The following is a 16,527-nucleotide window of genomic DNA, read 5'->3' on the forward strand; positions in this document are numbered from 1 at the left end:
CCTAAGGGGGGTTGTGAGTTCTTAGCATTCTTGAGGGACGGGGGGGCAGGAGAGAGGAGACAGCAGAGAGCTGCATGTCTGTGGCACAGGAATTACAGACACAAGAAATCTTTTCACAGAGAAGTCAGTGCAGCATTTCTGTGAGTGCTTATGGATGTATTTACATAGACCTTTCTGATAAAGCTTACTTAGTTTTTACCTTTCTTTCTCCTTTAAGATTATTAAAAGAGACCTATCACCCACACATAAAAAGCTGTAGCCCTTTAAGAATTAAAAATGGAACCCAAATTCTTTTTTTAATGAAATCGTCCATACTTGTTATAAATTAATTTAAAAATCTGAGCTGTCAATCATATATTGCCTGACCGCCTCTATGCCACAGGCATACAGGCAAGGCAGGCAATATATGATTGACAGCTCTGATTTTTAATTACAGTTACTTTAACAGATACAGTTTTACAGTTACTATTTTTGCTGTCGAAAACTTGAATTGCAATAAAAACTCCAAAGTTCTGATGCTCACTGCACTACTTGGTTGTCTCTGCAGTACAAATTTCAACATACTTTAAAATAGGTTGAGATGTAGTCCAGCACTTTCAGGATGTATTCTTTGGGCAATATAGCTATCCCCAATGCTTTTAGAGCTACCAAAATAACTTCCAACGAGAATCTTTACTGTACCTAATCTGTGGAAATCTGGTTCCATGTCTGGAGTTGTAAAACCTAATTTTCTAATATTTAATTACAATATAATACAATTAAGCCACCTTCATTCAATAATGTCCAGTGTTGGACTGGGATACCAGGGGCCCACCAGAAAACCCTAGACCATGGGCCCACTCTCCAAACTATTTTTCATCCACACCTTACTCAAGCTCTATATTTTGGCAGTCTTTTATCTTTACATAATATAATCTATTCTTTTTATTTAGTCTCTTTGTTCCCATAGAGAATAGGGAATGACCATAAATTAGGTCAAATAGTAAGAGGCAGGAGGGCCCACTGACACCTGGCCCCACCAGGAGTCTTCCTGGTATCCCTGTAGGTCAGTCCAACACTGATAATGTTGTTGTGCAAAATAACAAGTCCAAGAAATCAATTTTCTTGAAGTTACAATTATGTATTATATTAAACTTGTTAGTGGAACAATTATATGTAGGCTTTAGATCCCTGTTAATCTATAAACTAGACTTCCTTCACTTAAAAGCATTCTGGTGTTGGGCATCAAGGTAAAGTTAGTTGTAGTAAATCAAATATATAATTCTTGTTTCTAATGTGATTAAGTCAGGTTAATGATCATTTTTTATAATCTTGCAACAGGGAGAGCATAAAAATAATGAACTCTGTGTTAAATTAATTTACTATTTCAGCACTGCTGTATTCATCAAGGTGATAGCTAAAATATGTTCTATAACAACTTGACCAGAGTAAATTTTATGTAGTGCAGCATTGATTTTAAAATGAATCATGTGCGACCTGCTTACATTACTAGAGAGACTAGCCAGCAATTTAATCTTAGTATTCTTTTAACCTAGCTTTACACCATCCAGTAGCTCCAGTCACTTACGACTATAATGTATTTATCAATTATGATACCGTGAATTCATTACGGAGTCCATCATTTTTTCAGAACAAAAGAAATTGCAAAAAATAATAATTTTCTGGAATGCTATAAATACTATAGTTTTCCTATGTATCCTTCTCACGCTCAGCAAAGACAAGTATAGTATGCCCTTTACAAAACAAAACCATAATGAGAAAAGTTGATCAAAACAACATAGGTGCAAGCGAATTTACCAGTAAGAATTCTGCTTACCATAGTTGTTGGATAGTGATGAGAATTATTTAGGCAGTCATAGATTCGCAGCCAATTCGTCATGGAAAAATGTGTCGAAATTCATCAAAAAAAGTCGCGGTCGCGTCAATTTTCTCAAAGTTGCGGCAACAAAAAGATGCATGCAACAAAAAAGTGAGGGAGACAAAAAAGTTCTGCGACAAGCGCGTTTCACTGATTTTTCGCTGTTTTGCAAATTTACCTGTTGTTTCACATTTTTCTGCAAAGCGAAACGGAACATATTCGGTCATTACTATTGTTGGAGAAATTTGAATAATATAAACTACATTTTAAAGGAGAAGGAAAGGCAAAGTCACTTGGGGGTGCCAAAATGTTAGGCACCCCCAAGTGACTTAAATCACATACCATTTACCCCGGGCTGGTGCCCCTGTTAGGAGAGAGCAGCACCAGTCCGGGGTAGCTGCAGCGCTTCCTCCTTCCTGTATCACCGCGCGCGCATGCGCAGTAGAGTGAAAAGCCGAACTTTAACAGAGAAGTCGGCGTTTCACTCTACTGCGCATGCGCCTATGGTGTAGTCGCAGCGAAACGAAGGAGGAAGCGCTCCAGGTACCCTAGGCTGGTGCTGTTTTCTATTAACAGGGGCACCAGCCCGGGGTACAAGGTAAGCGATTAAAGTCACTTGGGGGTGCCTAACATTTTAGCACCCCCAAGTGACTTAACCTTTCCTTCACCTTTAAATAATCATGCTCGTAGTTATTATTAATTTAAAAGTGTGTTCCCTTTCCCAGTGAAGCAGTCTTGTAATGCTTTATAACTAGTGATGGGCGGAAATAAAGCTAGTGATCAGGGAAGAGCCATATGGCATTTCTCTGGTCAGTTCTAAGCAGAGCACCATTCCATACATTCCTCTTCCACAAAATTAATTTTCAGCCAACAGTTGAACAGTGGCAAAATGTGGTCAAAATGATGGTGTTCCTTCTGTTTCAAATTCATAATTTAAACAGTGCTAATATCTTATAAACTAGAACATAAATAATGTACTGTATGTAAATTGCAAAAGTGCTTAGAGGGGAATTCTAGAGCTGAGAGAGAAATAGAAAAACATTTTACAGCAATTAAAAAAATAATTTTATGAAGACTGAATACTGGATTTAAGTAAAGGTTTGAAAATAGTAACCCCTGTATATAAATGTTACATCATGAATCAGCTTCAGAAAATATCCTGAAACAAAAACAGAACTTTTTTCACTGTTAAACTTACTTTTCAGACTGATTTACTGTTGCTTTTGTTTGTGCCTTGCACTTATATCTCTGTTTCAAACTTTGCTGTGATACTTATAGTCGTAATTCTCCAGAGAACTGTGAGATCTTGAAGATAAATATTCTTTCTACACTGGCAGCAGTAATGTCTTCTCTGTGTTTCCTTACTCCACACTAACTAATAAAAATATCTATAATAATGGTTTGTGCTTTGTGTTTGAATGAGCCATAAATTTTGTGCAGATTCAATTAAACCCTTCACAAACCCTTCATCTACCTTATTCTCCTCAAAGGGAACCAACTGTAAATATATTACATTACTTTGTTTTCAGTAAGTTCTGAGATACTTGATAAGGAACTTTACATGTTTGATCCATGGGTTACTGATCTAACTTGACAGATATGAAACACATGTCTCTGTTCCTATTATTCTGGTTTATTATTTTAAAGGAGAAGGAAAGGCATTTTGGCATCTTACTGCCAATAGATTCACCACATTAGTGCAAGCTAGAATGCTATATTTATTCTGCAGAAAGGATTGCCATACCTGGATAAACAGCCCTAGAAGCTCACTTTGTTTGTCTAAGCAGCTGCCATTTTAGCTCTGTCTCAGTAGCTTCCGTACTGCAGCTCTAGCTGCTAGTAGCTCAGATTACACATTCTTATGGGAGAGGGGAATATATTCTCATGAATTCTTATGGGAGGGGGAGCAAAAAGAGAGAGGTGAAGAGAGCTGCACAGACTTGTGCCCTGGGAATAAAGGAAGGAGATACTGAAGGACATGTTTACACAAAAGAAGACAAGAAATCCTGTTTCTTTTGATAGAGGACTCTATTGGCTGTATTAACATAGACCTTTCTGATTAAAGGAGAAGGAAAGGCTAAGTCACTTGGGGGTGCCAAAATGTTAGGCACCCCAAAGTGACTTAGATTGCTTACCTTTTACCCAGGGTAGCAGCGAGCGATTCCTCCTTCCTTTTCGCATGCGCCGGCCAACGGATTTCGCCGGCAGGAGAGAAAGGAAGGAGGAAGCGCTTCCTACAGGTACCCTGGGCTGGTGCTTTTTTCTCCTAACAGGGGCACCAGCCCAGGGTACAAGGTAAGTGATCTAAGTCACTTGGGGGTGCCTAACATTTTGGCACCCCCAAGTGACTTAGCCTTTCCTTCCCCTTTAGGCTTACTTAGTTTTTACCTTTCCTTTTCCTGTAAGGATTTTAAAGGGGTGGTTCACCTTTACATTATCTTTTAGTTTTTTGTAGAATGGCCAATTCTAAGCATTTAATATTTATTATTTCTTTTGTCCAGTTTAAATGATTTACCTTCTTCTTCAGACTTCTTTTCAGTTTTTAAATGGGGGTCACTGAACCCAGCAGCCAAAAGCTATTGCTCTACAGTTTTATTGTTATTGTTACTTTTTATTACTTAACTTTCTACTCATGTTTCTATTCCTATTCATATTCCCCTCTCTCATTGCAATTCTACCTTAGCAAGTCCCTGGTTGCTAAGGTAATTTGGTCCCTAGCAACCAGATAACTAAAATTCCAGACTGGAGAGTTAGAAGTAATAAAAAATGAAAGCCAAATGCAAATTGTCTCTGAATATTACTCGCTACGGCATAGAAAAAGTTAACTCAAAGGTGAACAGCTCCTTTAATGTACTATTTATAACTGTCTTTAAAAAATTTGTTTGTTCATCCTTGCTTACAAAGGTTCCTTCCAGGTGCTCTGCTTCCTTCTAAACCCCAAAAAGATATTGGAAACATAACTAAGTGACTTTTGATTAATATAGAAAAAAAAGAAAAAAACATCTAGAGAGATGAGGGTTCTCTAGTGAAAATTATCCCATCTGGCTGTTAACCAAATATTGAGATTGCTAATTAAACGTTATATATATTTTTTTAAGAAAAATGCATTGGTGAGTGGAGATGTTTTTTCTCTCTCCAAATGCATTAAAGGAGAAGGAAAGGCTAATAAAGAGTTAATCTCAAGCTGCAGGCATACCTTCAGTTGTCTCAATAGTGCCCTTAAGTCTCCCCATACTTCCCCCGTTCAGAAAATCAGAAGCCAAACAGGAATGAAACAAGTATGTAAGTTCTAGTATGTGTATCTCTGTAAATCTTTCATTAGGCAAGCCAGGAATATAGCGTTTTTACACAGCAATAGTAGTACTATTTAATAGTATGCTTAACGGATTTTGACTTTCCTTCTCCTTTAAAGGCAATGGCATTTTTTGCAGAGTTTTTCTCATGCTATTTTGTGGCAAATTCATGCCCGGTAAAAGAAAATAAGCATAAAATTCTGTCATGGATCAATAGTAATATTAGCAACTGTAATTTAGTTTTTGGTCAGCAAATTTAGATAATTAAGGGGTGAAGTGGGACAATGCTATGGAGGTTTTAAATGCCTTACAACCTTGTAGGAGCAAAGCAATAGTCTGAAACCATTAGTATAAAAATGGAATAAAATGAGTAAGCAGATTACACTGCAATCTACCATACAATCTAAATTGACTCTTCTGAATATATAACATCAAACGTGACTTTTTAACACTTTGCCACCATTCATATTTCACATGGTATTATACTGTATGACATTCAGCTACACCATTTTTGACAAATCATTTTTGAAATGATTTATAATTGGGCACAGGAGAGCAAGGTCTCGAATCGGAGGTCCTTAGGTGTGTGGTATATTTTTTTTAAGTTCAATTTTCCCTCAGTGCCAATTTTTGTAATGAATTTCAGCTGTTTCTTGTAATTTATTTTAGCTGCTAGAACTGGAAAAAATACCCGTTCTACTAAAACTTCTCTCTGTTATTTCTTTTCAACTATATATACATACAGTATATAGTGCTTCACATATGGGAATAGTACATTTGTAGGTTTTTTTTTAGATTTTCAAATGCTTCTGATGGTCTTAATGGGCAATAGGAAAACAATTCCTGTAATGTTTAAAGAGGAGGGCATTTTTCAGTAGCTTAAAGCAAAAAATATCTTAAAGGAGAAGAAAAAGGCAAAATCTATAAATGATACCATTCAATAGTGCTACTACTGTTAATGAAAAACGCTATAGTTTTGGCTCTCTTATTGCAAGAATAACTTAGTTAAACTTACTTCAAAGTTTAACTTCGCTGTAGTGAATGGTGCCGCCATTTTGGAAGTGGGATGCCCACTTCCTTGCCTTCAACGCACTACACTGCGCAACTGACTGATTCGCAAGGGAAGGGAAGGGGAGCGCTCCTGTTTGTGAGCGCTCACAGAAGAGGAACTTGTACATTTGCCGCCTACAGTGCTGGTCTTAGTGTCTGTGCAGGAGCGATGCATTATGGGAATCCTCTTTACCCTGTTTGGCTTCTGATCATCTGAACAATTGAAATATGGGGAAACTTAAGGGCACTATTGAGACAACTGAAGGTATGCCTGCAGCTTGAGATTAACTCTTTAGTAGCCTTTCCTTCTCCTTTAATATCGTATGTATATTGATACTGGGCAAGTGCAGAGGACCACTTGTCTTTGTCTGTATGAATATTGTGGTCAAATCCCCATTGCACCCCACCTATGCATGTGCTATGCCACATGGGGCTGATTCTTGGAAGCGGAAAAACACCTCCACCTATATTAACTTTGACATCACATAACAAACATAAAAGGGGTCCCACTTCAATCTGGTTGGGCCAGTTAGCATGGATCCACAACATCACACTCTAAGCCACTCTACGGCAAACTTTCTGGTTGTTGAATTTTCTTGCATGAACAATCAAAGGAAAACTATACCCACAGAAAAATACTCTGGAAAACTGGAATAAACTGGAATAAATATATAAGTAAATATTGTGTTTTACATCTTTTATCACTGTGTTGTGATGGCCTGTGTGTTCCACCAGAGATCACATGACAGGAAATAATGCAGCTTTAATTTTGTTTGTGTGCACTGTAAATTGTACAAACCCGGGGGTTTCTACAATTTACCCTATGGCACATACTAAAAGTATATTTTTATGAATGTTTAGATCAAGCAGGTTTTTACATATGAGCTATTTTGTGCTATATATTTTTATACAGACCTACATAGTTCGGGGTAAATGTTTACTTTAAGTATTCAACTTCTATAAAGAATCTGGGGGCTCAGTGGGGCAATTTTATGGAAAGGTCCCCTTTACCTGTACACACAGTATTAAGCTAAAGAGCACTATGGTAACCTATATATCAGGTTTCATTAAGCATTGATTTCCACATTCATGAGACAAAGTGTTTGTACAATATAATCCGTCATACTGAAATATACTAGCAGAACAACTACAATTATTGCACTAATTCACTAATATGTGAATTTCTAAACAATTCATTAATTATTCACTATATATGCATACAATACCCTTGCCATTTCATCTTTTTAACGGCAATTTATGTGATTCATGTACAATACATATTTATTGTAAAAACATTTCTTATTAAGGTTTTCAGTGTGTAGACATCTAGCCTAAGTTCTAATGTACCTTATGCAAACTAAAAGCAATTTTACATGAAATAGCCCTGTTTATCTGCTAAATTGTCATTTTTATGGCCACCTTTCACATCATAACTTCTCTAACAATTCTTGTGACCCACTAACAAGGTAGGTTTTTTTTCTCCACACATCAGCTTACGTGGCTTAGTAAGTGAACAGGTGTTAATGACAGGCCAACCTTTGCTAATTTGTTAATATCTCTCTCTTTAGCTTTCATCATTTTAGACAAATAGCAATCTAAAAGTTGACTTACATATTATTCAAATAGGTCACCTGTTGAAAGGCTGTATTACTTTCTGGCTGCTTTATATGCCTAGCAGCCGATATTTCTGGGGCAAGGATAAACCATCTCCCTCAGCGTCAGGAAATACAAGCACTTTTTTGCTTTTTGCCACCCAATATGTTCCTCCCACAGCAGCACCATACTTCTCCTGTACTCAGACTTGGTTGAGATCACTAACATAGTGCAACTGTACTCTCTTACATGAAAAGAATAGGGATCCCATTTAAAAAAATGGATGTTCTTTTCTTTATTAAAGAATAACTATACCCCCTCAAATGAATACTTAGATAGTTGCACCAAGTAGTGGATATTAGTATAAGGGTGAAACTTATATTTTTACTAGTAAGGCGAGGTATTCACTAGACACAATACTGACAAAATATTGCACATTTATCTTCAGTAAGAGACATAGAATGAATGCAGGAAGGGTATATTGAGTACAGATTTTTTTGTGCTTGCAGCCTAAAAATTGGAGCAACTGGCACAGTTTGGTGCAAGATCCAGAGCATATTATGAGACTCATCTAAAATTGATAATGAAAAATGTTCTACATTACTTTTTAGCATTTAACTGGAATTTAAGTTTCCAATCAACCTAAGATCTTAATAACATTTGGCGTCAATTAAAAAACTGTAAAATGAGGTAAAATGTAATATTTTTATTATACTGTACAAAATAATGACATTTTCCAAAAAATGTTCCTTAATAGCTTTTATAAAAAAAATTACAATTAGATTAATTATGCACATAGTCTCCAATTTTGTGTTCTTGGCTGTTTACCTGCCAATTTGTCAGTAATTATTTAACATTGCTATGCAGTACACAGTGTAGCTTGCTCAATGCCACAGAGGTGCTGTTGCTCCAGTATAGAAATTAATAAAATGGAAATTTTGACAACTTTCCAAATAAGTGAACTGGCACATTCATTCACTTTTCCTCACCTCGATTCAACAGTAAATAACCATAACAGAATCTGAGCTATACTAGGCTAAATTTAATTAATGCTTGTTATAATAGAAAGGGAAGTTAGAAGAGCCTTTTTTTGTTTTACATTGGTTGCATTTTTTCATCTATATTCCATAAAGCAGCTTAACTAAAATAAATGTTGTAGATTCATATTTGTAAAATTTCATTCTGATATAACATGTCTAATATAACGTGGTCTAATAAAAACATAACAAAATTCAACAGCTGGTGATTGGTGCAGGGGTCTGTTACTATTACCATCATGTATTTATATAAAGTGCCAACATATTTCGCAGTGCTGTACAATAAATGGGAGAATTACATTACATTAACCAATATAAGAGGTCAAGAGATCCCTGCCCAAAAGAGCTTCCAATTACCAATGAATTAATTTTTTCAAAAGGCATGGATTCTCTGTGAAATTCCGCATTTCACCATTGGTGAATTTTAGATATTAGTCAGTTGTCTAATTGTCTGGTGAATTCAAGCTTACATTGCAGCAGATTTAGACACATTTATTATGTGGAATTCTCAATGACTATACAGTCCGTCAGGTGTAAATTACTGTACATAAAACCCCATTTCCTTTCATTTAAATGTTAATTTTTCCAAACAGCATACACAATATGGTTGAATTAGTTTGTTTTTTTGGTGCTTTTGTTCTATAATAGTGATGTCATTGCCAAGTGCATAAGCTAATACAATGATTGACTTATTTCTAGTTATTAGTGAATCTGTCCCACTTTGCTTAGCAAAAATATTTGCAAATCTTTTAAAAGATTCATGAAATGGTCAAAATGTTGTGCGTCAAAAAAAATATTTTGCACATAGCAATTTTTGGATGCACGCAACTTTTTTTGATGCACGTCATTTTTTTTACCAGGCAACAGTATTTTGACGTGCGGTGAATTTTTCCGCAGCAAATTTTTACACCCGTTTTGAGAAAAACTCTGCTTATGGCAAAACGCAGTAATTCACCGCAAATCCATGTATGCCAAATTATTTCGCCCATAACTACTTATTTTTCACCAAACAACTTATAACTTTAAAATATTATTATACAGAACTTGGGTAACATGGCAAAGACTTTTAAATGGTCATAACAATGTCCAATGTGACCCATGTTCTACCATCACTAGCTGGAAGGCACTACCAAGATAGCTAGGATGGTGGATACAGTAGCTTATTTAATTAACCATGTCAAACAAATGTATTGTGTGTGCCCATATTTATCTAGATTGATTTCTTTTTGATGCATTTTTTTTGCATTTGTCTTATTAGTATACTGCTGCAAAAATATGTTTAAATAATAATACAATAATTTAAATAAATAAACAATAATAATAATAAGGTCACACTGACTGACAGTAGAGGATAATGGAGCAGAAAACAAAAAATGGGCATGGGCAGCAAAAATAAAGTGTGTTATGTGATATTTCGTAATAACAGTACTGTCTTAAATTTTCCACACATGGTGCACAATGAAACACTCAACCCTTGTGAAGTATAATAAGCATTGCCGTCATACAGATCAGTGCTGTAGTTGTTGTGGTTATTTTGATAAAGTATAACAAATGACTATTAATTATAAATATTGCTTTTTTCTACCAAATAGTGTTAAAGGTGAACTACTCATGCATTGATGTTTTAATTTAGGCATAGTGGCCTATAGGAAAACATTTTTTTTTTTGGACACAGCACTCACGTCAACTTGATTAATTTAACTTTAAACCCTATCACAGGTAATACTTAAATGTTTAATTACACACTGCATTGATTTTCTTATTAGAGTGGATAGGATTTTGCAAAAGCAAATATGTCTTGTAGGACACGAGGCTAATAATTACAAGCTTGATCTGTAATCCTTTTGGTGAAATGCGATAGAAACTTTAAATGGGTCTTGTTAGAAAATTAAGAACTACAAATACAACATGATGACTTTTGAAGAATTGATGGTGTTGGTAGATGCATTGCTGTTAAGTATTTCTTTGCATAATGGGCTGAAAGTCTGCAATTGTGATGCTGTACAGTGCTGCGTACATAAGTAATGCTTTATAAATAAAGATATTCATACAAAAGTGATACTAAAGAAAATTTCTTCAGAATTACGGGGTTAAAAAGCCCAATAAGGAGAGTAATATGTTAAGATCTTGTATTTCAGTTTTTCAAATATTAACCTTTTTATCAGTTTTAGGAGAATCTTTGAAGAAGTAATACAGTATATAACTATGGACTCGTTTCAATAAATTCTTGGGAACACCAATTGAATAACTTAGTAATCACATCATCTAAACTTCAATTTTCCTTTGTTAGAATTATTAAGACTGTGTGGAGGCAATCGCATATGTAAAATGTACTACACATTAGAACAAAACTAAGTAATATTATAAAACAAAGATGCTCAGACTCAGTTTCCTTTAAATGGGTGGAGGTTGACCACAACTTTATGGAATTATGTTAAACCAGGTAAAACATCTTTGCCCCATTATAACCAAAAACATAGGCAATGCCCAAATGCCACCCACTGCAACCACAGTGAGCATTTCAAGTACAAACTATTAAACATGCCCCAAAAGGCAAGGACCAAATTTATATACCTGCCAACGGCTGTGACAATATACCAAAAGTATCAAATCAATTACACATTTGAAATGGTTTGTGACCTCAACTTTTTAAATGTAATCAGCCATGTTTTCCATTCTGCCATCACAGCAATATTTCACAACTGGGTGAATGTAAGTGAATTACTTCTGGGACACTATGTAAAAGAAATTGTAGATGAAATAGAAAGTAAGTTATCTATGCAAGGAGGCTGACCAGCCTCTATTAATTACTGTGTATTCTGCCTGCTTCTATGCAGGGAAGGAAAGGAGCCCCAACCCCTGTGAGCTGACAGAACGGGGACCTGCAGGAGGAAGTGGTTGGAGAGAGAAGCAGGCAGAGAGAAAGTTGTCATTGTAAGATGCCAGATATCACTAAGGGGGACCTTACCAGGGCTCTAACGAGTTAGTTTTGTATTCAAGACATAGTAGAAGTCTACTTTGCTTAAATGGAAAGAACAATAAATAAAACATGTGATAGGGTTTAAAGTTAAATTAATCAAGTTGACGTGAGTGCTGTGTCAAAAAAAAAAATGTTTTCCTATAGGCCACTATGCCTAAATTAAAACATCAATGCATGAGTAGTTCACCTTTAACACTATTTGGTAGAAAAAGCAATATTTATAATTAATAGTCATTTGTTATGCTTTATCAAAATAACCACAACAACTACAGCACTGATCTGTATGACGACAATGCTTATTATACTTCACAAGGGTTGAGTGTTTCATTGTGCACCATGTGTGGAAAATTTAAGACAGTACTGTTATTACGAGATATCACATAACACACTTTATTTTTGCTGCCCATTTTTTGTTTTCTGCTCCATTATCCTCTACTATCAGTCAGTGTGACCTTATTATTATTATTGTTTATTTATTTCAATTATTGTAAAGGAGATGGAAGATTTAAACTATGATGTTTGACTGTCAAGGTTGGGTTTGTTTTCTCTAAAAAAAAGGCACTTGAAAGGGGACCTGATTTCTCTGTACATTAGAGGGGATTATAAGCAGATGGGGGATGTTCTTTTTTCCAATAAAAAAGATCAGCGCACCAGAGGCCACCCTTTAGATTAGAGGAACGGAGCTTCCATTTGAAGCAGCATAGGGGGGGTTTCACAATGAGGGCAGTGAGGTTGTGGAATGCTCACGAGTAATGTTGTGATGGCAGATTCTGTTAATGCCTTTAAGAGTGGTTTGGATGATTTTTTGAACAAGCATTATATTCAAGGCTATTAGGATACTAAAATCTACAGTTCGTATTGATGTTGGTATATATGGTTTATGTATGTGAGTGCATAATTAGGTCAGGATAGGTTTATGTGTGTGCTTGGGTTCACTTGGAAGTGTTAAGCTTGGTGGACTTTTTCAACCCAACTTAACCATGTATCTATGTAAACTGGGCAACAAACTGGTCATTAGACCCCTAGCGTTTACTGAAACCTTTATGTAAGAAAGACTTTGAGACACTGTAAATGCAGCAAACTACTAAACATTTTATTTTATTCCAGAAATGTCATAATAGTGCTGCCTTTAGTACAGCTTTGCCATTTGATAATTTAGAGTTGAAAGATGTCTTTATCCATTTTGGATTCATCAGAATGTGTGCATTCCAAAAATATTGGGTTTCTGTTTATGCAAATTGGGCATCAAACTGTTCAGTAGACTCTTTTTGTTTAGGATGTTTTATATTTATTTTCATAACATTTTAGGTGACTTACAGCAATGTCATTAGAACTGCTTCATTTAGCAGGCTTTGTGGTTTTAGCAGAAATTAGCTTCTTTGTGGTTTAAAAAACCCTAAAACCCCAAAAATTAGGATAGTGATTTTTTTTTATGCTTGTTATGCACATGCATTTACATAAAAAAAATCACTTGCATGTGCATAAATGAGCAAGCCGGGGGATCCACTCATATGCACAATTATATGGCCCTTAAAAAACTAGACAGCTCTGTAGTAGTAATATATGTAAAGCTACAATTTTGTACTAAACATCAGAATCTCCCCTCTCTTTCTGCTTTGGCTTTAAAGGAGAAAGAAAGGTAAAAACTAAGTAAGCTTTATCAGAAAGATCTATGTAAATACAGCCACAAGCACTCACAGAAACGCTGCACTGACTTCTCTGAAAAAAGATTTGTTGTGTCTGTAATTCCTGTGCCACAGACACGCAGCTTTCTGTTCTCTGCTCTTTCCTGCTCCCTCCTCCCTCAAGAATGCTAAGAACTCACTCCCCCCCCTTAGGAATGTGGATCTGAGCCAATCAGCAGGAAGCTGACTCATAGGGGCACATTTACTAATCCACGAACGTCCGAAAAGCGTCCGAATGCATTTTTTTCGTAATGATCGTTATTTTGCGACTTTTTCGCAAATTGTCGCGAATTTTTCGAGCGCTCAATACGAAAAAATTGCGACAATTCGCGAAAGTCGCAATGGCTATGCAAAAGTCGCGACAATTCCCGAAAGTCATAATGGCTATGAAAAAGTCGTGACAATTCGCACAAGTCGTAACGGCTACGAAAAAGTCGCGACGGTGACGAAAAAAATTGCAAAAAATACGAAAAAGTCACAAAATGTTCGTTTCCAATCTGATTTTTTCCCATTCGGGATTCGGATTCTTGGATTAGTAAATCAGCCCCATAGTCTAACTAACTGAGCATGTTCAGTTTGGTCTGCATGTCTGTGCAGGAGTGAAGCATTATGAGAACTTTCTTTACACAGCTCAGCGTTTTTTCTTCCTGTTTGGCTTCAGATCTTCTGAACAGGGGAAATATGGGGAGAATTAAGGGCACTATTGAGACAATTGAAGGTATGCCTGCCGCTTGAGAATAACTCTTTACTAGCCTTTCCTTCTCCTTTAATATAATTGAAAAGAATACTACATGATTAACGCAAGCAATATTGTTTAAAGTCATTAATTATGAGCGAATGTGTCCTGTTTTGCTTCGCTGAAAAATGAGCAAAACTCCAGAAAAACTGACGAAACAGCGAAAAATTCATGGCTAATGCATGTTTTTTTTGGTACAACTACAGTACATCTTATTTGATGTGCCCACAACTTATTGGACATGACCATGACAACATGACCACAACTTCTTTGATGCAACTGCGCCTTTTTTGAAGCCACTGTGACTTTTTTCTCACTCAGCAACTTTTTGTCGCAGCAAACTTTTCCAGCAGTTACGTGAAAAAAATTCACTAATGGCGAAATGAGGAATTTCACTATGAATCCATGCCAGATACTGACCTTACTTACTATTTATTCTTTTCATTTGTTATTGCTTCATTCTTTTTTTAATTATTTTAAAAAATGATTGAAATGCTTACTACTATGTCTAAGAGATAGTTACTGTATGTCAAACTCCTTTAAAAGCCAAGCAACCCTTCTATCGCTTTTGTTATTATAATCTGTAAATTCAATTCCTAATTTAATTCCACAAGTTTAGCAGATACCACTCAGAAATTAATTGAAATATAGAAATAATTGTCTACCTGTACAAAGTAAAGCCGGCCACGCATCAGCTAATTGTCTTATGATGTACTTTTTTGGCCCACATCCAGTATAAGCAGATTGTGTTCAAGTCACTTGGATAGCCATATTTTCTTGCTCTATTTATCCAGCTGGTGAACAAAATTAGAAAATCTTAAGGAACGTGAGAAGGAGGTGGATTTTTTTTTCCTATTTTTAAAATAAATTAGCAGCATAACCTTTAATATTAACACTGCAGCTATTTCCAAAAATGCTATGCCACCTCTACAATATGTTTTGCCAATACAGGCTTTTATTGTGTATTATAAAGATATATTAAAGAACATACTGTTTCATACAGATATTATTTCCCTGTCAGGCCTATAAAAAGCTTGAATTGCACTTGATTACTAACTATAGATGTGCATGTGAATCCCTCTTGTGCATGTTAATTTGCATTTTTAAAAAATATATCTAATGGACTACTGGACTTGGTTCATAGAAATAGAAACAATTTTACGAAATTCGAATAGAACATTAAAACATTATTTAGAATGACTTCCAAATTGATATCAGCTCACTCCAACTGCTGTACTTGTAGGAGCTGTTGAGAAGTTTGTCATTTCCAAAACTCTCAGCTCTCATATTTGCGGAGGTTAATTGCAGTATTTGATGAATTGTGAATAATAGGCCCCTGAGGGAAGATTATGGTAGTCAGCAATAAATGTCCACAACAGTTAATTGCAAAACATCATAAGTACCCTGAACCAGGGTTTCCCAGGATTCACTCATGAAAGAGGGTGAGTTTAGGAATCATGTTTTGATCTTAGATTGTGGGATAAATGCAAGTGATTTTCCTGACAATCACTGCAGACAATCTAGAGGACAACACTCTACTGGCTTTTGTTAGAGAAATTTTGCTTAGCTAGCTTAGCTCGGTTTAGCATTTGGAACTCTATAATATAATCCAGTTTCTTTTGAATGGGTCCATTTTCAGATTTTGCTATTCCAGTAAAACTTCAGTTTCCAGAGACTGGAAACTGAATCACAGCAGGTGCAGGTGAATTGTGGCCTACTTTTTAGTACCTGTTTTGTTGAACTTCTCCCCTTGGTCTGAGGTATGCTAACATGGTTCTTGTCATTGAGTCCACGCCAGTTTCAGAATGGTTCTTGGTTTTGCAGTTTGAGTTAAGTTTTGCTGTCAGATATTTCAGTTATGTTTTGCTGTCAAATGTGTTTTGCTGTCAGATAAGACACCTTAGGGCTGATTCACTAAGGTGCGTTAAAACAAGCGCTATTTATAGCATGCGTTAAATATTGTATTGCGTCTTATTTTTTGTGTCTTAAAAGGATATTTGCGTTAATTTAGACACAATGCTGTTTGCATTATTTAAGTCGCGAAGACTATTTTTGTGCGGTATGTGATGCAACGTGCGCTAATTAATGCAGCACGCTAATTAACTTTACGCGTGCATGCCATATTAGCCATACACACCATTACGTTCAAAAAACTACTTTTTTTGAAAATGAGCATTTCCCTGCAAACTGGAGGCTGCATCACTCTAGGGCCAACACAGACTTGAATAAATCACACTGCAAAGTCCATATTGTGTTGCCAAAAGCTCAGGAACCGCAATGTTCTTTAAGTACCGC

The sequence above is a fragment of the Xenopus tropicalis genome, chromosome 1 (assembly GCF_000004195.4).
Source record: "Xenopus tropicalis strain Nigerian chromosome 1, UCB_Xtro_10.0, whole genome shotgun sequence".
NCBI lineage: Eukaryota > Metazoa > Chordata > Amphibia > Anura > Pipidae > Xenopus > Xenopus tropicalis.